The sequence below is a fragment of the Osmerus mordax genome, chromosome 12 (assembly GCF_038355195.1).
Source record: "Osmerus mordax isolate fOsmMor3 chromosome 12, fOsmMor3.pri, whole genome shotgun sequence".
Classification (NCBI taxonomy): domain Eukaryota; kingdom Metazoa; phylum Chordata; class Actinopteri; order Osmeriformes; family Osmeridae; genus Osmerus; species Osmerus mordax.
In genome coordinates, this window is record NC_090061.1 from 10,925,302 (window position 1) to 10,950,997 (window position 25,696).

The 25,696-nt window shown below is 40.5% G+C and overlaps 1 protein-coding gene across 3 annotated transcripts in view; it reads right to left on the reverse strand.

Moving 5' to 3' along the window:
- The window catches only part of LOC136954203 (ecto-NOX disulfide-thiol exchanger 2-like), a 106,604-nt gene extending 100,901 nt beyond the window's left edge, over nt 1-5,703 (reverse strand). For all 3 annotated transcript variants that reach the window (XM_067247783.1, XM_067247785.1, XM_067247782.1), the window contains exon 1: nt 5,594-5,703. The gene's annotated coding sequence lies outside the window, so the exon portion shown is untranslated. The remainder of the gene's footprint in view (nt 1-5,593) is intronic.
- Nucleotides 5,704-25,696: the final 19,993 nt, after the last annotated feature.

Consider the following 25,696-nt stretch of genomic DNA (forward strand, 5'->3'; position numbering starts at 1 on the left):
ATGCCATCAGATTTGCCATCTCAACAATGAAGAGCAAGAAAACTGAACCAGCTTTTGGGGAAGTGGAAGACAGATGAAATCTGATTATTCCTGTTTAGTCCTTTCAAATTAGTAGATTTTTTAAAATGTTTTCCCCGAAAGCAGGGAAGTCAGCATGCTAATCTACTCCTGCATAAAATAGGTCAATGCCATTATAGTCAACCACAAAGACGTCCTCTTTATTATTTACACAAGACAGCATATCAAAGTACAGGAAGCAAATGACCTCCTAGTCATAATGGCTTGTCTAGTAAAGAAGTCGTAATTCATCACCGTGATAGTTCAATTCCATGAGCACAACTGATTATAATCAGTTCCCCTATTAACCAACCATTTGAGAAAAATATGTTGTTTATGAAGTCAGTCAGTCCCCTGGGTGAAGTTGCCCTCAGTCAACCTCACACAAAATCTATTTTCTGCTATTCACTCTCTCTGAAAAACACTCATACAGCAACTTTTGAGCACTAATTTAATTTTTGGTCTCGCAGTCACTCCTGTGCTAGATGACTATAGTGCAACCAGCAGTTCACCAGTCAAATATAGAGAGAACAGATCTTAACCACATTAAACTTGTATTAGTTACTGAGACCTGAAAACAACATCTATTAGGCTTAGTGGAAATAACTGTCCTATCTGATAGGAGGAGTGGTCTGGTGGATTTTTTACCACACAGAGAAACCCAGGGAACCTGTTCCAGGGTATGTTGAATGTTAACTGGAACTTATGGAGAGAAGGGCCCCATATTTATCAAGCATCTCAAGATAGAGGTGCGGAACTACAGTTGCAGGTCCCAGTCTGTTCATATGATGTAATATCATTCGAAAAGGCCCCATTGGTGCTTGAGCAGCACCATAGCGCTTAGATCACTGATGAATACAGTATGGGGTTCTGCTGGAAGTAGCTCCATTTTCATAAATGTATCACTGTCTTCTAGAGACTCCTTTAAAGATGGACTGGGAACACTGCTAGGCCATACAACCCTCCAGAAAGACCCAACACTTTCACTGCAGATACATTTTATTTGGAGGAAGCCTTTCACAACATTCTAGGACGTCTTACAGAAAATGAACCCATGTAGGTTAAAAACAGTGGAAGTTCAAATAAAAAGTCTAAAATCAGGGGACAGATCAAACAATCTGGGAAGGACAGGCAAGGCTAGAGGTTATAGGCAGTGAATAGCATTCCTTAATAGCAATTAAAGACATGGCAAAACCTTTGGAGGTGGTTTTGGGGGGGGGGTATCATAAGGCCTATAATTTTTTATTAATAGGGAATGTTTAATTGTCTATCCTTGCTAAAAATATCTAAAAGTTTAGGCCTACACTGTAATTTTCTCAAACATGAAAGCAAAGTTGGATATGAAGGCCTATGATTTTATTCTACATAATAGTGTGATTAATTTGTTACATGAACTGACAGGGCATGTGAAGAAAAAAAAAGGCAAACACATTTTTCTGTGACATTTGACACATGGGAATTAGTGCAGTTTAGGCTTCTGAGCTCCTCTCCTAGCTTCCAAACTTGAAGAATTCAACCTACATTTTCCATCTCTCTCTCTCTCCAGGTTGTAGACCATTACTCAGGATGTCACTTCATCATCAGAATCCTCCTGTTATAACTGGTTGGAGGCCAATTAGAGTGAAGAGCTCATGTCTCTTCTGACAGCTCTCACTAACCCTAAATGAGAGGAGACCAGCAGCACGTTATGACAGCTGTAAGGCTGTTGGAGGTAATTAGGCTGTGACTAAGACTTCAGGTAAGAGACAAAAATGGAAACACATGCACAAACCAATTCAGAATTCGAGTTTCCTGTTGATGACATAGTGTGCTGTTCAGCGAGTCAGAACCTATGCTCTGTATCCAGTAGATAGTTTATGGCTGTGTTGTTCTGCAGAAAGGACAGATAGTACTGCTCCTCTGACAGGCAAGGACTATTAAAAAACGATATTGATTGGTTTAGAAGGCATCTTCTCACACCCTGCCTGTTCTTCTGTTTTTTCATTTCACCAATTCCCTTGAGGGTCAACATAACATCCGGTAATGAGAAATGCCACCCTTCTTCACCAAGAGGGACAAAAACAATTTCGGCCAAATAGGAGAAATGTTTTCAACATGCCGTCTGCCATGCTAAGAATTGCATGTGGCCTGAGGCAGTCCGGTCTGACAAAACCTGCATTAACACTGGAGAAATCTTAGGCAAAGGACAACAAAACACAGGGAAGGAAAGTCTGGAACTAACCTATCAATTGTGCTGGCTAAAATAATTTGTCTTTCTGGGATCCTAATTATTACTGACTGCACAGTATCATGACCAAAAATGCAAAGTAATGGACCAGCTGAAACGTGTCATAGATCTTTGTAGAATCTCCAGCACACAGTGAAAGTAGGGTTGTAAAGGTGGAAAGTTTCTGGTAATTTTCTGGAACGTTTCCATGGGACTTATCAGAAGCAAAAGTTCCTTCAACCAAAATGTGTTGCTTATTTTCCCATTATAGATTATCTCAAAAAGCGAAGTCAGAACCAATCTTGGCCAATTTGAAAAAAAAGCAGCTTGAATTTCCCAACTACATTCAAGATGAAACAATAATTAAAACATAGTAAAATACAGGCATTGGCCACATTGGACCATAAGGGGCCATGTACATCAACATCATGGTCAACAAATATTTCCTATGAATCAACATCACAGTACAGTCGGCTATATTAAGGTGGCCCACTGTCATTGATCCATGCCATATTTGTGCAGGGCAAGGTCATGGAGCCAAGTGTTTCTTGGATCCATCAGCAAGATGAATAAAGCAGAACTCGCTGACATGACCGATACGTGAGACTCTTAAGTCTCATGGCAAATCTGGCAGCATCGCTCATAGGGACCCTCATCATTCCAACTTCAGCTTTGAAAAGCTCTGTAAAGTATTCGCCTGAAATTAGACTGCTAAATGATAACCTATTTTAGCTGAGGCTCCGTGAAATGCAACCACGAAAGAAATAGGCCTGGCTGTCAAATCTGTGCCTAAATCACTCTGCATGCTATCCAGGACCTGACTCAGTGCAAACTTACCTCTGAAAAACAGTCTTTCACCTCTGCCCAGTCCACCAACAGAATCCCTAAATGGGGATTATGTTTTTTGGACTTCTTTTTTTTTTTTTATATCAGTGCTTCTTGTGGTTCGAATGTTTTCTATTAAGAGTTAGGGCTAGGTGGAAGAGAGATCTAGCCATTGCATGATGTTTAATTAAGAAGCATAAAATTCAATTCAGGCCAATTATTCTTTGCCATGAAATTGCTGTATCACTTGCTGTGCTTGATTTTAATGCAAAATGTATGTCAATCAGACAAGTTTAACTTGAAATCCCTAACTAGGCTAGGTATTTAAACTCAAATAGCCTAGTCATGACATCCTTTAGGTTATCAAGCAGCAGTGTAAGCCTGTATTAATCAGCATTACATGGACTCTGTTTTCAGGTTTTTGACAATTGGGGCTCAGAGCAGTCAAGAATAATAGCCATCCAGAGTTTTTAATCAGTTGAAGGATTAACTTCTAAATCACAGAGGTGCTGCTGATAGCCCAACCCTGAGTCAGGGTTGAGGATTAGACCATAGACGACAAACAGATCATTACTGAACTCAGGTTTACAGACCTGTATGAGACCCCATATTTCACTGACATTACCAGTAATAACCCAGTAATCCCTTGAACCTCTCCAATGACAGGAGATTTCAAGAGAAATGCACCTTATCATGAGGCCGGCTGTAGCTGAATGTCTTTGCAGAAGCAGCATGGGTAATGACCCAGCTTATTTTACTCTGGAGGCAAGCTCTCCACGTTGGTGTCCTCATCAAAGGCACGTCTTCAAGCCATTTATGAAATGCTTTCAAGATCCCATGACATTTACATTATTGTTGGATCTCAAAGCCTCAGCTCTTGGAAATCAAAGTAGGCCTGCCTTAAGGTGGTAGAATGCTGCCAAATTTAAACAGGTTCAGAATGTATTATGATGACTTTTACCTACGTTATGGTTTCATTTTCTTCTTTAAAAAGGCTATTCTAGCAAAAGTTTTGCAGAACGGCTTTCTATTTTTGAAACTTTACTTGCTACTGATAATTATTTATCAAGCTTGAATTTCCTTCTGGACTGATAAAGTTCATTGAATTGAAAATACTTCCATTTGACCACTGTGGTAATGCCTGTCTGGACTGCACCTCATGAATGATAGCTTCATCAAGTTGACAAGCTCTACTTGGTCACAAAGTGCAAATTAAGTTGTCAAGATAATTCCTCTTAAAGATTAAGCTTCATTTTCACGCCAAAACATTTCTTGCCAACAAGCAAGAAACAAGTGATGTTATCGTCAGGAATGATAATTAGCATTCGAACAGACAAACTCACACAAGCAACCCTGATTTATTTTGCAGTTAAAAAAGGAAATATTTCAGTATCCAGCAGAATGGAAAGGGGGGCGGGGGGCTGGAGAAGAGAAGGGTTTGCCTGACGACAGTTGCTTGGCAGAGAATTATGATTCCTTGACAGTAGCCTTTCAATGAAGTGCATGCATAGTCAACTGGGGAAGAAGTTATAGGCTTCATTATATCCAATGAGCCACGTCTTTCTGCAAAGAGTAAAATCAAATTTTGTGAATCTTGCATTACAGGAATCTCTTTTGAATGTTCTATGCAGCTTGGCCTGATGCGTCATCGACCAAACGACAAAGAAACATTAACAACAGAATAGGGTTAATCGTGTTAACAAACTGTTGTATTTTGGTTTTGTGGGATAAAACAACAACTTTGAAATGACGACTCGCTGTATGTCTATGGAAAAGTACAATAAGTTTGAGAATTAGCAAGAGATAATAGAAAGAAAAAATAAAGAATTCTCTCTATGAGCAAACAAGAGAGCAAGTCCACTGAGGGTGCTCTGGTATTGTATGATATAATATTAAACCTCCGCCACATAGCTGATTATAAATCCATAATAGGCTAATACATATATGATCACATCATGTGATCATTAGATGTGGTTAGATCAACAAGCCAGGTCGAGTATTATTAGTGAGATAACACCCATTGTGGTTTGAGCAGTTACTGACCCTGTTTACTTGTGCTGAAGACTGCAACCAATGTGTTGCTGGGTTACAAAACACCCATGTGAGCCAGTCTCAAGTGAACCACATTAGTTGGAAATTGATGAGTTTATGCTTTGTTGCTCCTCGAGAGCTCTAGCTCTATGACTCTGACACACACTCACACAAGCGCGCGCACACACACGCACACATACACGTACACACGCCCTAATGCACCAACTGCAACTACGTTCGCTGGCTATGTTAGCGTTATGACCAATAACAGCGGAGTATTGAATACAAGAAGTGGCTACAGTTTCCTATGTAGCTAGTATCAAACTAGACTGCACACCAAAGTAGCTAGCTAGCTAGCTAGCATACTAACTTCATGTTACAGGCGGAAGTCCAATGCGGGACATTCAGGGAGATTGGATAAGAAGTTGACAAGCACAATCTAAAAAATACACAAACCATATCACAAATACTTACCGTTTCCATCTCTTTCACAGTGTACTTTAATCCAACTGCACTTTTACCTCGAACAGCCTTATACGTCTTATTTTACGTGGTCACTAAGCAAGCGACAGACGCTCTTGTCCACAACAAATAATAAATGGAAGCCCGGAGGTTGCACGTGTCCGTTGTTGTCGAAATGTTTATAGCGCCCTCTATGGCTGAAAGTTCAACCGTAGCTTTGCGGCTCGAGCACCAAAACGTTCAGTCAAAAGTGAGCTGTTTTCCTGAGACAATGTTCAACTGTAGCAGCATACAGTACATGTCTGCTATAAAATTTTAAGATAATTAGGCTAATAGGCCAGGTTATTGAATAGAGTTTACCGGTAAGGACAAACACATCCTATTTTTGCAGGGATGTATAACTATTGAGCATATTTTCAAATGCAAATGTTAATTCTCATTTGAAACATTATTGTCTTTCAAATATTTTATCAAAATATGCATTGTAGGATAGTTGCTAGGGATATATTCCACTTGTAGGGCTATTCAAGATGTTTGTATGGAAATAACATTGTTCCAAAACAATTCTGTTACATTTAATATTGAAAGTCATTTCAATATTTGTAAGCATATTTGGCACGGCTATGTTTGGAATCATATTTGTTCATATTTAACATCTGATTTGCATGCCTTGTCGTGTCCTGCCTTTCGGCTCCCTGGTTAGTGCTGTTCTGATCGTTGAGCTGGCTGAGTGACGCTGGGTAGGAACAAAGCAAGTAATATCCAGGGTATTCTCATTACAGGGGGATTATTTTATGTGCCAGCTTGCTTTGCAATCCCACATCATTAATCATTTGGACCATTTACAATCAATTATACCATGGATAATGCTCTTTTTGCCCCCCAAGGTACAAAATGATATTTGACATGTTTTGACATTTCAGTGAGGATGTATCTTTCTTGACATGTTTGCATTAGGTTACACCACCTAGCAATCTTTATATGATGTATTAATGAATATTTATGTTGTCTGCATTGACAAAATGGCTACATCAGCATCAATTGTCTCTTCCCACGTTGCTCATATGTTCAAACTGGGCAAAACAAACTTGCACAAATACAGTTCTAATTAGGTTTAACACCATATAATGATCTGTTAATATCCACCAATTGGTTAAATATCCCAGTAATGTCTTTGCCACAGCAGGGTATGTGTTTATTTACCTGCTTCACAGCAGGTTGCTTCAATTACCACTCATAGCATTTCATGTGCTTCTTGCAGATTTTTTTTTTTTGCACAATGTTAGCACTGCTTGTTAAGAGGCCACTGCAAGTTGAACCCTTCTGTTCCTCACTCAAAATATTCCTTCTCAATGTTATTGGAACGGAAAGAAAAAGGTGCAGTGGTCCAACTTTTTTCCAAATTGGATATCTGGACAAAATGTCAGCCTTCTGGACACAGCCATTCATTTAATACTGCATCTGGACAAAATGTCAGCATTCTGGACACGGCCAATCATTTGATACTATAGCTTGACAAAATGTCAGCCTTCTGGACACCATTCTTTTGATTTTACAGTTCTGGAAAAAAGTTAAAGAACACTGGACGTTTTTCTTTCCTTTTCAAAAACGTTGAGAAAGAAAGTTTTTGTGAGAAACAGAATGTTTCAACAGGGTTAGAACTTTGCTTTTGTTCTGATCGGAACACTATATTCATAACTAGAAGTCATATAATATGTATATAATACCCAATGACCCAATACAATATTTTAAATTAGCAGGGTCTGAAAGGGATAACGAATTGAACTAAAAACAAACCAGTCAAACTATTTAAAAGACTTGAGGGTGTAATTTGCTGCTGAATAGTAAAAAGCAAACAGAAAAATACAGACATTTTCTAAATAAAGAAGAATGTCCTTGGATTTCCATACACTTTGCTTCTTTTTTCAGGTAAGATCAACCCTTGTCAAATCTGGTGAGAGAAGAGAAGTCACCCTCTAAAAGGGTTAAGAGTACTTGAACATGGTCAACGAACCATCAAGACCTACATTATGGATTATCATTGCTGTCAGCGCAGAGATGGTGGAGGAAAGCAATACAATTTCTTCATTGGTTTTACCATCTACTGTCCAGCCTTTACCAGTAAAACAGTCCTGCAGGAGCTTGAAAATGAAATTACCTACACGGAAAGAACTTCATGTTAACAACAAAAACCATGTATTTTCTCATCAGCAGCATGTGTGAGAACATGTACTATCTTCCCTCCTGCAGGCACTCAATTTCCTCTCCAAGCAGCTGCCTGCTTTACCATTCGGAGACACTCTGCTTTCTCATTAGATTCCACACACTCATGCATCCCAAGTATTTTCTGAGTACATAGTGTGTGGAATGGTGTAAAGCATTTGAGTGTCAGGACTGCACAAGTCTCATCTTTTTCCGCAGTGATTCACATGGAAAGTTTTGTATCCTAGCAACGCCCAAGAAAAGCTTTCTAGCCTGCAGCCATCAGTGCGAGGCAGTCAAGAGGAATCCCTTTCTGTGAACTGATGAGTAACTGTTTACATGCAATCAAAGGTTGTTTTTCTAATGATTCACACAAGCCCACGGTGCATCATAGAGGTAATGGCTTTTATTGTCTAAGATGAAGGCTGGAGTGGGTGTCATACTGCTCACTATCTCCTGGTACAGTGCATATCACAACCTTGGATAAATGGACCCAATCAGGTGATGGCAGTTGGAAGATTGCTGAAATTAAACAATCTTGCTGTCTTTAACACTTGAAAATCACATTATATGATTGTTGTCCATTGTGTGTGTGACAGTTTGTGTTTATTATGCGATTGCTTATACCCTTAATATTCATATCTTGGAGAATCTTTTTCCACCTAGTTTGATTAATCATACACCACTAAAATATTGTAACTATTGTAACTAAAAGACAACAGTCAGAAACTGCATTTATGCCTCTCCATAAATGTATTGTGACTTTTTGATAACAGATTACAATTTCAATTACTGCAGCTCTGTGTCAAAAGGATATCTCACCATTTGAGGTCAACCTGTGTTCAATCGTAAAGGGTGACCCTAACCTAAATTAGGGTAAATTGTATTTTCAGTGAAAAGCTTGAAGAATTAAAGTTTTCTTCCAAGCAACAGTGGAAGACAGCTCATTTTCATCCCACAGAGAGAAATAATATTTTCCTTCTCTCTGAAATTTTGGTCTTGCATGTCTGGTTGTCTGTTTATGAGGACAAAGTATGTACTATATGCTCTTTATCAATGACAAACACTTGCACAGCATGTTGTAACACTCTTTTAGATGAAAGTGACTTTTGGAACAGCTCTATTTGTCATGAATATATGTAAAACAATATGCCTGTTGGGAAATAACTATCATCCACACTATTTTTTATAAATATCAAATCTTTGGTTTCCTTCTCAACAAAGCAGAGAAGTGGTGATGGAAACAGAAAAAGGTTGAGTTAAGCAGGCATTAGCATACATTACTAGTACTGAGAGACTGTCTAAACACCCAAAAGGATGAAATGTTGATGCCTCATAATGAATGGGTCCCATGGTGTGACAAAATGTGGAGGTAAAAATGTGGAGACAGACGGTGTGAGAATAGAAAGACTTGAAAGCAAGGATGTATTAGGCAACACTTATAAATGGTTTGAAGACGTGCTTTTGATGAGGACACCAACGTGGAGAGCTTGCCTCCAGAGTAAAAAATCCTGGGTCATTACCCATGCTGCTTCTGCAAAGACATTCATCTACAGCCGGCCTCATGATAAGGTGCATTTCTCTTGAAATCTTCTGTCATTGGAGAGGTTCAAGGGATTACTGGGTTATTACTGGCAATGTCAGTGAAATATTGGGTCTCATACAGGTCTGTAAACCTGAGTTCAGTAATGATCTGTTTGTCCTCTCTGGTCTAATCCTCAACCCTGACTCAGGGTTGGGCTATCAGCAGCACCTCTGTGATTTAGAGGTTAATCCTCCAACTGATTAAAAACTCTGGATGGCTATTATTCTTGACTGCTCTGAGCCCCAATTGTCAGAGAGAAATTAGTTGCTGTAATCCAGAGACACAGATAAATGGCAGTGATGTAGTCAGTAGGCAATATTTCTCTCCATATGTTGAAAATGTCACTGTGGAAATGTTTTAAAAATAGCTTGTTTATTAGATCTGTTATCTGATCCATGAACTTTAAATCAATCAAAAGGAATTTGCAGTTTAATATATTGGGGTGTGCGGAAGACACTTTTCCTGAACAAGGCACTATCAAAGTAGCAAAATTACAGTGTGTGGACTATAAATAAATACTCAATATACACTCTGAATCCTTAATAAATAATACTCTATATTAATAATGTATGATAATGTGTTATGTGTTCTCCCAAACATGTTCCAGTTCCATGTCAATAGTGGTTAGTGAATAGTGAATAGTCCATCTAATAGTGGTTCTGAACTAATTGCACAGAGCAGGAATGGCTAGTCTGAGGTTATTTTATGTAAACTAGATGCCCATCTATATATAAACCAATAAAGCCAATTTTTTCACACTCAGTTTACAGATGAGCTCCAGAAAAGATTTGCTGTTCTTTTATTTTCTTGAGCTGGCTTCAATTTTTACAGAGCTTTGAAACACAGATTAAAGTCTGAATTGATTCGATTTTCCACATTTGATGGTTGCGAGGCATGTAAATAAGACTGAGATTAGAAATGTGGCTTTTAGTAAAATTCTATTTTTACAGAGATCTCAATCTCTTTCCATGCTGTGGGATGTCCTGCCTTATCTGTTTGCATGTGCGGGAAGGACTTGGACGCAGTCCAGCCTGGCTGTTCAATACTGCAGAACTGTCATTGGATCTGGGCAGTGGTTGGATACTGCTGGACCTGAATGCAATGAAAGTCTCAGGTATCAGCGATGTCAGCAGGTTCTGATTCATTCATCTGTCTGATTGATCCTAGATGCAGGTGACTTCATGACCTTGCTCTGCACAAATCAGCCATGGATCCATGGCAGAGTGTCATTTGATATACTGCCTTGTTGATGCGTGGGGCCAGATTTATTGATGGTACAGGACACGAACATGGACAAGACATGGTCAGTAACGACTCTGTGCTGTAGCAGATGCTTATTATATGATACAGAGAAAAGCGGATGGAGGTGTTTATGACACCTTTTGATGCTGACACTGCTAATGATTACCTGCTCATGTATTTCTTGTATTTTAAGCACTCTGCAGCTAAAGGGATGAGTTGTGTGTCTCAAGGCTGACCATCGCTCCATTTGTAGGTCCACTGCTGAGGTGTGTCTGTTGATTCATCACATAACATAATTTACTACAGGAAGTCAAGTAGTCTCAACAAGTAATTATTTTCAATTTTAAGATGAGAAAGAGAGATATATCTAATATTTTAACAATGAATAAATCTATTCACCATAAGAAATACGATCATTTCCTACAATATGCTGGAATGCATAGTGAGATATGAACATTTCATTTTAACTGGATGAATATTTTGTCATTCTACTTTAAGCATTTTAACTGTTTTGGGTGAATGCATTATTGTACTGCATGTCCTTTTGCCACATAGTTTGTGTGTCTACTGTCAACCAATAACCAACTGAAATAACTAATTTATTCCACAGCCAAACAAAAAACAAGCAGTAGAGGATATTGTAGAACACGATTTAATTGGTTTCCTTTAGCATAGTATAATGGTGGTCAGCAGAGTGTTGAATGTTGCTGTTTGCTGTTTGCTGTACCCTCTAACTACAGATGACTGGGACTCAGTCATCAATGCTTGAAAGTCATGTGTGATGGTGAAAGAGCTCTTGCTCAATTCAGTGGACCCATTGAAGTTTGTTTCCATGAAGAAACAAACTTCAAATTTGTATTTACTTTGGCTATCATTGGACTAGCATTGTGTTTAAAAGAAGAGAAATATAGTGAGTAATCCTTATTAGAATGCTAGTTGGTAAATACTAGTTTCCCAAATATTTTCCTTCAATCCAGGCATAAATCACATTTAATTTGAACCGGGAATTGATCTTGCTACAGATTACAGATGTGTACAGATGTGATTTACACAAATTGTAAACCTTTACATTTACCTATGTAAGTGTTTTTTTTTTTAACTTTCTGTTACATTCCCTGCCAATCCTGTTTCACTTTATCTCTGTTTTTATTTCTGTCCAAGGTACATTACCCTCTTCATCTGTGGGATTCTTTAGACCTGACCTCTTATAGAAGAACATTTCTACTTCCAAGAGCCACAATGCAATACTTCTCCAGCAGTCGCTATCGCTATGTTGAAAACATTACCCCTATTTATTACTCGTTTGTGACAAAATTGTTTTGTCCTTCACATTGAGGAAGGGTGGCATTTCTTATTACCAAACAAATTTTGTTGACCCTCAGGGGCATTGACTGAGATGAGAAAAAATTTAGATGTGAGAAGGTGCCATCCTAAGCAATCAATATGCTTTTTATAGTCCATCCCTGTCTGTCAGCAGAGCCGCTCTATCTCTGCCTAGTGCAAAACAACACTGACACAAACTGAATCACTGAGATGATGGCTGCAGATACTGAGTATAAGCATTGCTGCAGGCTATTTGCTTTATCAACAGGAACATAACTCTGAACGCTGAATCAATGTTTCGAATAATAGGCTGCTCTTTTGTCGAGTTGTGTCAGTTACCCGAAGTCATGAAGCCTCATAGTCTCCAACAGGCCAACAACTTTAATAATGTGCGACATCTCTTCTGTTATTGAGGGTTGTTGAGAACTGTCAAAAAAGCCATGAGCTCCTCACTCTAATTGGCCTCCCACTGGCTATTACAGGAGGGCCCTGATTGAGCAATGGAGCGTCATCTTCACTAATGGTAGAAGATTCTGGTCTAATTATGAACCAGAGAGAGATGGAGGACACAGGTGGGACCCATCAAGTTTCAATAATGTTGTAGCCAATAGACATTTTCCCATTGTGTTCTTCCTTATTTTGAAGTCTGAGAAAACTTTAATTTCTGCACTTCATTAAAAACCTTCCCTGTCATTTATCAGCAACACTGTTAGAAGTGCTAGTGGAATTGTGTGCATTTTTTGTCTTCAGCAGACTACAATATAAGATTATTTGCAGGTGCTTGTGCAATGTATGTAAGTGTGACTTTTAATCACCAAGAAAACACAAGTGAATTTACCTATATTCAGGGTTAGATTTGTTTGGTTTAGTTTAGATTAGTTTAGATTTTTAGAAAACATGGCAACGTACCCATTCCCACCTGTTCAGTGAAAGTTTTAAGATACACAGCTTATTCTAGACTGGTTTCTATATGTGATTTAAAAAAAATCATAGTCATGGAGTTTAACCAGCTCCTGATTTCCCTGGACAGGAAAAGATGGAGCTGCCTTTTCAGAGGAGTAAATTCAGCAGTGTTTCCACTACTGTTCTGGAGGAGTCTTTGGAGAGTCACAGGGAGCGAATGATGGATAGAAATAAATGCTACTATTTTCAGCATTTGGTCTATTTTCCTTTTGGGACCATCACCATCAACAGATCCAGGATACGTTCTTGATGTTCAGACATCTAGACCTGGTGGTGTCGTAACATTAGAATCCCCATTCTCAGTCTCCGGTAACGTAGGTTTGTTTCTGTCCTGGTGTTAAGAGGCATTAAAAGGTAAAAGCCACCAGACCCTGGCTGTAAGTCCTCCAATCAGAGCTGAATGGTTCCTGATTTCACATGAAGTCTGGGTGAGGTGTGAAGTAAATGAATTTCATACCCCAGTAAGCCTGAAAACTCTGCCCAGGCTAAGCAGCTTCTCTCACTGAGGTTGACAGGTGCATTTTTACCTCAGCCATTCTGCACAGGGAATACTGCAGTGTCTACCACATCACTTGTACATATAGCCTACTGTATAGACGTTTTTAACACGCTAATGCAGCATTCAGCAGCAGTGCTCAAATGAGAACAGGCAGGTAATATTAGTTATCTGAGAAATGTACCTATACGTACTGAGGGCATCTCAACCAAGGTACTCTTGGCCATAACAATGGGTGTGAATGACCTCACACTTCTAAACAACATATTTTTCACCTAGACAGTTGGTCAATGGTAGAACTGATTGTATTTGTGTGGGTGGAATTGAACCATCAGTACTGGTGATGAACTATGAGTGCTGTGGTATAGACTAGCCAAAATGACAAGATCATTGCTGCCTCCACCCTGGTCTATCATATAAATAACACAGAAGACATCTTCATAGTTCATTGTAATGGGAGTTGGCATTGTTCTGTTATGGTGGAGTGGATTGGAATTCACATGACTTATCTTTAAAGTTAGAATGCCGATCTTCAGAACCATAACCAAATAACCATTACAAGTACTTTTGTCCATTGGATTCAAGCGGTGTATTGGGAAATACTGTGTGATTCTGTCATACCAAAACTGTCAGGTGTCCTGGTGGTGAGGCTATAAGCTACAGATGGTGACTCTCATCCCCCACAGCTGGTTTACACTCCCTGTTCTTTGATTACAAATCTGAGAGCGCTTTCATTGAGTAAGACTTTCCTCACCTGTCACCTGTTTCTGTAGTTCAGTGCAGATACATTTAAGATGAAAGAGTTTTGAATCATGAGCATCCTAGCTTCAAAGCAGCCAATGAGAACAGGATATTTTATGTTTTATATATTTTTTTGGAATGAAATAATCAGTTTTACCATCCCTACAGTTTTACCATCCCTACAGGGGGCAAACCCTGTAGGGATGGTAAAACAACAACTATGTAAAGCAACAACAACCGGATCCCTGAGTTGATGTAAAACCTCAGCTGTTTTGAGCCAGTATTGTGTTTCATTGTGCCCCTTTTCTGTAGGAGAAACTGCTTTTATTCTTTGAAAAATATGTATACAATATGTATATACACAGTACATTCCCTCTACCCCTGTCAGACACTTGACACACAAACAATAAAAAAAAAAATCAAGAACACCAACTACGACTGCAAAAGATGGTCCTTCAAGATCCTGTACCTCACAAGGTGCCTTGGTCTAGTTGTCAAACATGCAACAAAGACTAAGAGACTACTGAAACACGTGTCCCTCTACATTTACAAAATACAAAGCATTCTATCTCTACTTCTTAGTTGTCTAAAGGTTATTGTACATTCATGTTCCACAAATCATGTGTCTGGCATCATAGAGTTGTAATGATCATTCAGCATCACATTAGAATTCTAACTTGTTTCCTTCAGCATGACTCAAGCAGCATGATAAGCAACGACTCAGAGGGAGTTCGTGAAATGTCAGGGAGTCACAATGAGAATTTTATAGCGCTAAGCCGCCAGCCATCTGGATTAACGTGCAAAAGAATTGGACCGATCTTTTCCCTCAGAGGGAATGTAACCTCCAGAACCAGACACTGACAAATAAAAACCTGTCATCTGCTATGAATACAAGGAACATGTGTGGTTACTGTAACATACTGTATAAACTCCTCCTCTCACCTGTGAATAAACACTATGGCCGTGCAACTGCAGGTCCTGATGGGCCAGGGGAGCAGATGAGACACCGATGTATGGCCCCCTTATACCTGCGTGCCAGTGGGATCCCATCACACAGGGAGGCCAATGAGACAGGAGCACAGGAGGGAATAGGATACAGAAAGGTCAGGGTGGCAATCCCTCACAACAAGGAGGGCTTTCTGCAGCCCAGAGAGTCTGGGACGCTGACTTTACTGGTGCTTCTGCCAGCATACCGCTGAGAACATCCTCCAATTCCACTGTAATTGATAGATTAGACTGCTCACCAAAAATCCTTCTACTTTTAGGAACAGCATCAGTGTTTGTCTGTTCACCGTGGTTGTCCTCTATTCTGGTCATGCCTCAGGCTCAGCTTGGCTTTGAGCTGGGTTGAGAGCTGCTGCTGCTGGCCGTGGCTTACCTGGGAGATAATTGACAGCTGTTGAGGTGAGAATGAGGAGTGACACAAGTAATTAAGGAACTCAGGCCAACTTGTCTGGCCTGCTGATCAATGGTCTCTATTTGGAGCTGGCTGACCAGTGCTCTGTTGAGTCTAATAAAGAGAGCTCAGGGAAGAACCTTCTGGGCAACAACGCCAATACTTTTAACACCGCCATCGATTCTCGTTACCTTGAATTTCGTTGCTACAGTGCGAGGGCTCTGACCATGTTGTCAGGGGTGCTGGTCTGCTGGGATTAGGGGCCAGAGGTGACAGTCTGGGCCTCTAGTCTAGCAGAGCCCCTCTCTCTGCCCTGCAGGGGGCTGCCACGCTTTAATATTTTAATAATATATAATCGGGCTAGTAATCCGAAGGTTGCCAGTTCGATTCCCGGTCATGCCACCTGACGTTGTGTCCTTGGGCAAGGCACTTCACCCTACTTGCCTCGGGGGAATGTCCCTGTACTTACTGTAAGTTGCTCTGGATAAGAGCGTCTGCTAAATGACTAAATGTAAATGTAAATGTAATATGGAACCTGCAAATAATCTGGAGATGGACAAGGCAGCATGGCTGCTGCTCACCTCTCAACACTCTCCAGTTTAGGCCAATGCAAAGAAAAAACGCCCCTTTATAAGAATCAGCCTTAATTTGCATTTTGTGGGATTATCCAAACAAATCCCTCCATGCTGCCCCCTTGGAGATGTTGCCAATGTGATTTGCTAACTAACAGGAATTTTTTTAATGAGTAGCACCCACTATTTAATCGTCTAAAACAAGTCTCCCACTGGAGACAGTGATTTGCAATTCACTGTACTGCCTCTCCTTCACAACAATAAATAGCTTTGCATATTCTAGTGGACCTTGAAGCATGTGTTACATTCTACCCTTTGGTTCTAATTACTAAGCACATGGGAGGAAGGCTGGGTCCTTGGAGAGAAGTGTCTCTTGTGTTGTCCAATAGCTCCACACAAAGGTAAATGCAGACCTTCTTTTGGGCTTTACTACAATCTCTGGAAACCCACCATTAAATGTCCATTCAGAAACAAATGAGATTTGAATACTAATCACAGTGTGAAAATTCAGTCAGTGATTGGTTTTCCAACCTGGCAAACATCTATGAAGAAGAAATTCTATATCGTCTATGTCCTAACCCAGGATAGCAACCTAAAGGAGAAAGACATTTTTGGCTGATACAGTCCCAACAGCTATGGCACTCTGTCTGTCTACCCTGATCTCGTCTGCTCTTTCCAAGTGCTGCACTGTCTTTGATGTTTGTTGCAGGATTAGCGTAGCAACAATATCCTCTATTGGGGTTGCCATGCTAAAAGCTAATCTCTGGCTTGCAGGATATCATCTCTAATACGCTGCCCCAGTGGCCCAGGTGTTGCCACCTCAAAGGTTAGTGATATTGGATGATGCTCCCCCCAGATTCAGCTGAAGGAAGCAGCACTATCTTCTCTAATTGGCTAGCGGCTGAAAACTGGTGCTGCTTGCATGTCAAACAGTTTCCTCCCACACTGCTGTACGCCTCCTTTCCTGCCAGACCTTGGCTTGTCTTTCGAAGCGTTGCAGTATTGTAGTCTCCTTAAGAAATCTTAGAAATGCCAGAGACCAAAGACCAACAAGTTTATATATAATTTATCTTAGATTACAGTTATTGTTTCTGTCCAGTCTTTCAAAGGTATGTCCGTCAGCACTGAATTCATTATTTAAGGATCACATCAATAAACAAGTAATTTAAACTCTGTTTTCTGATTGAACAAAGTATCGGAAACAGTAATATATTCATTACATTTAGTGTTTGTGGAAATGTAATTTTCACAAAGCCCAATTTAATTTGTTTATTTAATATCAACTACAAAAATGCTGCCTTTTCCCTTCTCATACATATTTGATGTGGAAAGGCTGTTGGTCAAAATATTTAAACTTTAATTGAAACAGTATTCATTAAATATTTATAATGAAAGGTAAACATAAAGTTTCCCTTTATCACCCTTTATTAGAAAGAGTAAGACCAGAAATGCAAAAATATCAGGCCATAGTCACAGAAAAACTCAAGGTCACTGCAGAAATATGGCTCACATGAAAGCTCTTCTGGCTAAATGTCATATAGTCCAAACAGTCATATAAAAGTCTCCATAAATCAACATGTTTCCTGTTTGTTTGGCAGGTTTTATTGTTGCAGTGCTTGTTAAAAAAAAGCTATGTAAGTAATGCCATTCAAGGGACATTTAACTCTTTGTACACATGCTTGAGTCTTCCTTCCCATGATTACAGTGCTCTGTACATACACACATAAATGCAATAAGACCAGTTCAATTCAAATGTTGCCTAGGTGTGAGACGAAACGAGAAGAAAAAAAAAAGCATCATGTATATCCTTTTCTGTTGCCATTGATTGATCCATGAAGTTAACATGATGAGGTTTGTTAACTCGAACTTTGAACGTACTGTAATCATTGATTCCAGCCCCTGCACAGTTCCCTTCCTGTCCAGATGTTCTCATGTGCAAGGTGAGAGGTGAGAGAGACAGAGAAGTCTCACTGTTGTAAACAGCAGACAGGAAGTGCAGCAGGTTAGCAGGGAGCTGCCGTGCATGGCTCTCTGTTATCACCACAGTGACAGCCCTAATGGAAGTAACACACTGCTGGACGGCACTACACTACCCATGATTCCTGCTGAGTTGTTTCACTGTAGTACTGCTACACCGTAAATGTGATAGCACCTTTGTGTTAATCAATGCAGCTTTATTTGTTGCCCACCGTACTCTCATTCTCAGTCTTGCATGCTTAAAATGAATTAGAATGTGTGTAAAATAGGTCAGGTGTTAGGTTTCAATTAGGTTCAGACCTAATTCTGAGTAAGGGTAATGGTTGGAGATAGGGTTAGGCCTAGGGTTGGTTTAAAAGATCTATCTCTCTTCTTTCGTTCTTGACACTGGAATCAGAATCAGAATCAGAATGGGATTTATTCGCCATGAAAGTTTGCACAGACAAGGAATTTGCTTTGGCAGGAAGGTGCATACAATAAACATATACCTAAAATTTAAATATGTGGACTATCTATACTAAGGGTACATAAACTATGCTGCATGTTGCTGAACCACCCATTCAGATTAAATGTAAATGTAAAACTGCATGTGGTACACCAACAGTATGTAATTGGAAAAACAGTTTGCTTTGTCTGATTACCTTCTCTGAAAGGTAATTGTTTAAATAACATGACCCATATGTTGACTGTAAAAGAACAAGAAAGAAGAATCTTGGGAATAAGATGTCCTACTTGCTGAATGTTATTTGTGAACTCAATGCAATGTATCATAAGAGGCAAGCTTCCTCCACCATGATGACTTTCCCTGTCACAAAGCATATGTCAATAAGCACCACTCACTGTGTGCAAAAGCCATCATGTATGGTCTTTGGGGAATTTCAGTATTCTCAAGGTAGATCATGGAACAATCAAAGCATACATTTTCCACTAGTATGGTACTGTAAATAATCCCTTTTCATATGCAGTTTTGTTGAACAAACTTTGTGTGCTTAAATTGGCGAGTATTTGAGCTGGTATAACCATCTAACCCTACTGTAACAACCCTGCTGTTATCAGAGCTATTTCTGTGAGAACGTAAGTTCACACGTTTTCTCTGTCTCTTTCTTCCCCCCCACTCTCTCTTTCTGTCCATACACGCCAGTGAGTGGGATTCATGCTGGCGCTTAACAACATGGAGGTTTTAATTCAGAAAACCTTCACATATAACTTGGCTCCAGGCAGTTTACTGGTGTAGAGTGACCTGTTAGAATGAAAAAGATAGTCGGGTCAGTTTGTGCTGCTGAATTGGTGCAGCCTGATACAGCCAGTATAGTACTGTATGTTTTAGAAAGATGATAATGGTGTAAAGGATAAGCCTCTTTTACGGTAGAGCTTCTAAGAAGAGGACCCATGATTCATTTGTCTTTTCACATTGACACCACAGGACAGTTGATACAGAGCAGATCCAATCAATATGTACGGTGGAATGTGTATTTGGCTAACCTGTATGAAGAGCTGCATTAATGTTCTTCAGGCGCTTTCAGAACCTCAATACAATTTCCTTTCACAAAATAGCAAAGCGAGGAAATAGGATTAGGACTGAAATATCTGAGAGATTATGTCAACCTTTAAAACCTGGTTTATTGCTATAGAATGTTACACAACTAAGTAAACAACACCTGCAGAGCTTGACGCAATGCCTGTTCATGTGGTGTTATACAATGCATTAGAATGTAAATATGTTGGCTAATTGCTTACCTCATGCACAAATCTATGAACCTTTTCATTTGACAGGATCGTTAAGAGGTCAACATATTTATGTAATCAACAACTTTCAGTGCATTTTCTATTACACATGACCACCTCGCATGCTACATTAATTGAGACTGTAATGAATGCATAAAGAATGGATTTGGACATTTTGAGTCCCTGGAAACAGTAAAGATGCTACTAAACTGTCAGTAAAAGGAGAAAATATCCAGATGGACCTCAGTGTCCTTCTGTCTCCTGAAGGCTAAATCCAGATTATTGGCCAAAGACCAGCGAGCCCAGCTCAGAAGAGCATAGTGTACTCATTCAGCAGACTCTTCCAAAACAGCATACGAGGGGGATCTGAACCTGAGACCTCTTGATATGCAGTCAGAAGTTCTACCTCAGAGCTGTAGCCGTTCCTAGAGAATCTTTGTCCCTCTCAGCTGTCTGATGTGGGGTCTCTGGGGTGCTCTCTCACAGACTCCCTATGAGACCCCAAACCATCAGAGAAGACATAGACTGTTGTGAAATATTCATCAACCTCTGGCTGGGTTTTCACACCGAAAACAGACAGATGATTTTTAAACAGACTTACTCCTCTCTGCAGTGGATAGGATATTACAGTATCCCAATGGACCTCAGTATTTATAGTAATTATACTGAATTGATGATGAGAACCTTGTCTTTCAAGTCTGAAATGTTTAACTATGGTGTGGTATAACTTAGAGCTGAAAGAGTGGTATTTCGTAGTACTGGAAGTAGTGGATCAGGTAGTTTGGTGTCTTGAGGCAGTAATGGTTTAACCCCCTCCTGCCCCTCCTTCTCTCCCAGTCAGATCTCAGTGTCTATTTCAATTAGAGTTCTTCTGATTGTCCAACGTTTTCCTCTGCCATCCCTCTACCTGTCCAAATAAACATGTCACTCTCAGGGTGAGTGGGTTTGTTTACTGAGATGAGCCGGAGCCATGCTCTGTGCTATGCTGTAAATGTATCCCGCTCTGCAGGAGACCCAGACACCCTCACAGGATTTCCCAGGGTTGCCAGCCTCTAGCCATGACGTTTAAATTCCATCAGATCAACACCACCCCCCCTTCCCCCCCCGCCCCCACACTTCCTCGCACACCTGCATGCACACACACACACGCACACACACACTCACTCACTCACTCACACACATACGGTACTATGCATACCCACAGTATAGCAAATAAGGCCGTTGTACTGCTACTTACCCAGGACTTGCTGTCTCTGCATGCTAAATAGATTTGTTTCTATCAACAAATGCTGCATGTCTCATTGCTTTATCATATACTGTATGTGACTACGGTTTGCCTAATCCACTGTTCTAAAATGACTTGCTATAAAAGTTTGTGATTGTATTCTGCTCACCCTGTCTTGGCTGTTTCCTTCTTTCTCTCTCTTTCTTGCCCTCTGATTCCCTCTGTGAAATACATTTTCTGGTCATTGAGCAAAGTGATTTAATCATGATGGCCAAAGGGAAGTGTGTTCCCGATGCAGATCTCTGCTGTGTCACTTTGGATTATATCTCCTGCAGAATGATGAGGATAAGTGAACTGAGCAGACAGCCTGATGCTCTTACAAGTGACAGAGCTATACAGGGAGGTGACAGAAACCAAATAGTGTAGCCTGTCACCTTGAGAATCTCTCATGCTGCAGAACTGACATTGCAGCACTGTTTACTGTTGTCGCCTCTATTGCTCCACTCAATAACTAATTACAATGTATTTAGCTCGATTTCTCTACAGACATTTTGTATTTTCCAAGGGAAATTGACGGATGGGATGTCCATGAAATTGGGACATTTTAAGTATCTGCCCTTTCTCCCGGATGAGAGATGCAGCCAATTTACTTAGCTTTTTGTCTTCAGGGGCTGCATGTTGCACAACTATTCACGCCATGACAACATCCACAACCTATTTGACAGTGGTGGAGTGGAGGTCAAAGAGCATGAAGGAAGTTTATAATCATTCACACATTTAGACAGAAGCTGAACAATGTTAAGTGAAATCTTTTGTCTATCTCAACCAGCTATTTTGTGAGTTAAATGTTTTCTTCTTGTGTATGGAGTCAAATTACTGGATGTTTGCCTACCCACATCAAGATATCTGACACAATCTCTGACAGCATGACAGGAAATGTCAAAACTAAGGTTTGGTTAGAATCGGCCAAACATCTCCATAGGTCGAGATGAAAAAATGACAGAGAATATTCGTACTATGCATGTCAAATCTCAATGACAATATCCCCTTAAAGTTACACAAATATATACAGAAAGTTGTAGAATTCTTTGTCTTGACACTTAATGAAACCCCCCAAAACTTTTCAGCCCACAATTTCAGTATTTTTTGTTTTAATCTTAATGTCCTTTCTTAAGGGAGTTGTACACTTTGGTTCAATCTCAGCAGCCATGTTAAGTTATTTAGGCAGCAGAACCTCTGAAGCTTGGCTCAGCAGTGCTATTAGGGAGAGGGCCAGGACCCTGTGATTTGTTCAGTCCTCTGGGATATGCTGGGAGTAAAGCAGAGGGAATGTTATAAGAGTATCTGTTAGCTCAATCCTTCCTTCAGGAGGGGAGCTGCCCACCTTTGGGTGTCTGGTTATTGGCTGGTCTGGTCTGACTGGAGAGTAGTAATTTATTGTGTGTATTAATAGGCTGGCAGGAACTAAGGGGCAGGTGGTCTGATCTGCCTGCTCAGCGTCCCTTTGCCCCTGGCCGTGCACCGAGGGGTTTGTGTGTGTGTGTGTGTGTGTGTGTATGTGTGTGTGTATGTGTGTGTATGTGTGTGTATGTGTCCTCACACCTCCTAGTTATGCCCGAGTGAGGTTTCCCAAACTGACCCTGGAGAGTCAACTGGCTTACACTAGATGTAAACAAGTCAAATCACAGTGGATGCAAATGACAATGCATCTTTATCTGTAATCTTGTCTGCCAAATGATAATAAAGTTGACCTGCTTTTCATAGGCAGCCAAAAGAAATATATTCTGAATGAAGTTCTCACAGTATCACTATCATTCATCTACCTCCTTGAATTAGTTTATTTGAAGCTTTGTCAATGTCATATACTGTAGCCAAGGGATAATTGCTCAGTCTTAAAGGTTTGTGCAAAGTATCGTCCAACAGTCAATAAAAATAACATGCCAGTGCTAAAGAGACTTTTTTTTAAAGAGTCATGAAAAAACTTGATAGGGACTCCAGACTCCCACTGCCTGAATGCAATATAGTAGATAAACATTCAGCATGACAAAGATTTTCCCCTGAGTTCTGGAATGGTGACATTTTCAGGAGTAAACAGCTCGGTCATCAGTCAGGAGCCACATCAGCAACTCTGTCCCCCATCACTGCTTACCTTGCTTTCCAAGCTTTCCTTTCAACCTTCCATAACTCTTCCCCAGTCTCTTAACCCAACCATGGCTGCTACCTTTCTGAGTCACACCCTCTTCTTCCACCTCCCTTCTCAATGTCGTGTTCCAGTTAGGGGAGCCAGCTCGTCACCAGAGCCAGATGCTGTAGCTGGACTCTGTGGGAGCAGGGCAGTGTGTACAGCACTGTGAGCAAACAGGAGGCCTTCTCTGTCTGCTGCTGTAAGAACAGAGGGACTGTTTATCTGGGGACGCAGGCCTTCCCTCCATCAACTGGCCAATACAGACATGGAGCACAGAGCCTGACAGACACCACAGCAAGATAAGACCCAAGACCGACCCTCCCTAACAGGCCTCACTCTACAATGGATAAAACAGGGATGTAGCACATGACTCAGTTACAATTCTCAGGTACAAACCATTAATTCGTTTTAAACCCTGTATCCCAATTGAGTTTGAAAATAGATACAGTGTATAGATAGAGAAATGTAAACCCATTAAAGTACATGCTAACTGCATTATAATGATAATTTTAAGCATTAAGCTGTATCACCTGATTATTTAGTTGTTATGCAACGTAAAGCCAGTAATTGGTGTTCCTGGTTCTGGTCTGGTTCTGGCCTTTTCCTCTCCCTGCTGTGCTGGCAACGCTCCCCTGTGGCTTCTTCAAGGCTGAAGGGACAAGGCCTCAGTCATTCACTTCTGGACTGTCTGGAAATCACTTTTGCACATTCCCAACCATGACTGACAGACTTAAACCACAGATAAGAAGAAGAAACTACCCAGCATGTGTCTATGAATAGCAATACATTATTTATCATAATGCTGAGATATAAGAAGGAAACATTTTTCAGCTGTTTAGAGCTTGAAAAAATGAATTGTACACCGTGAAACCCCAGAATCACTATCATGCTAAATCACACAAACATGAATCAGGATACAGATGCGCTTAGTTATCTAGTTGTACATTATTACACGCAGCATCTTAACACTGTGAAAGTGGAACATTTTCAGTTTATCATCAAAGTGGAAGAGCATGAGCAGTGGACAAAAACTCAAAGATATCAGATGTGCTGGTTAGCTACAGTTATCGTCACTGTTCTGTCATTTGTTTGGGTTGAGTCAACTCCTTTAACATACATTAGAGCTAATAAAATAGGATTAATAAGTGGTCCACATGTGTAGCTTCACATTGCAACTGTATTAAATGTCGTCTGTCATGTATTGTGTGTGTTAGCAATGGGTCTGTACTTGTCTGGTAAGGAATTAACTTGGTCACAGTGTTCTGAGACAATAGGAGCCAGGAATTGCTGTGCCAATTGCGTCTCCCCAGGAACAGTAAAGCCATTCCGCTCCAGCAGACCTCTTAATAGCTTGGGCCAATGCAGAGGACAGAAATCCATCAGTCAACCGGCCGGACAGAGAGGGGCAGTCTGTCTCGTGCCATGACCAATGTGTGAGGAGACCTGGGACAGGGTGATGGAACTGCTCTCATCATGGGTTCGTCTGATGAAGAAGCCTCTCTCTAGATGAGATATCAGGGATGGCCATGGTGGCTATGGATTGCTGGACCTAAACAACCTAGACAATTTACTCATGGGGATGTAGGGCTGTAGGCCTAGATAGTATTGCAATGGAGTGTTTTGTTTTTAGCTTGTCGTAAAATATCCTTCTGTCCTTTTGACCCTGTGATTAAACCTGAGCTGTCTCAATGTTAGGGCACCTGTTTCTGCTACGGCTGATGGTATGTGTGTGTGTGTGCGTGTGCGTGTGTGCGTGTGTGTGTGTGGGTGTGTGCGTGCGTGCGTGCGTGTGCGTGTGTGCGTGTGTGTGTGTGTGCGTGTGTGCGTGCGTGTGTGTGTGCGTGTGTTCGTTTGAGCCAGAAAGTCATATTGCACTTAGAAACCCAGCTGCCACTCTATATATCAGCCATTGAGTACAGAGGATGACAGAGGCAGAGAATCTCCTACAGTGTTTAAAACTAAAGCTATTAAAATATGTCCTACATATTGTTGTTTTAGAAGCATGGTTTTTATTGGTTGTCATCTCTGCCTGGACATCTCTTCTCCAATAGTCAGTTGAAAGTAAAGCCAGTCAAGCTATGTTAGTGGTGTGGTTGTTTCAAACATAGTAACTTTGAAAGGACTTGTGTGTATCATAAATGGAGAAAATCCAAATGAATGAAGATCATTTAAAATTGTACATTATGAAACAGTGTATGGGGAATAAATTGTTGACCCAAAGCATGTTGTTCTTTTTTCCCAATGCATAACTCAGTGCCGACACATCTTTAATGCACAGTCACCCTACTCTAGCGGTGGTGGGCAGTGAGCAAGTCTAATGTGAAAACAATTTGAACCTCAGAATGTAATTTCCTCCCTCTCTCTCTGCTGCTCCCTCTGATGGGCCGGCCAGCAGACAGCCAGAGAGAGCCTTTAACAGCTCGCTGGCTAACCTTGGTGTCAGCAGGCTGAACTGGCCGTTTGGAATTTCAGGCACATTGCCA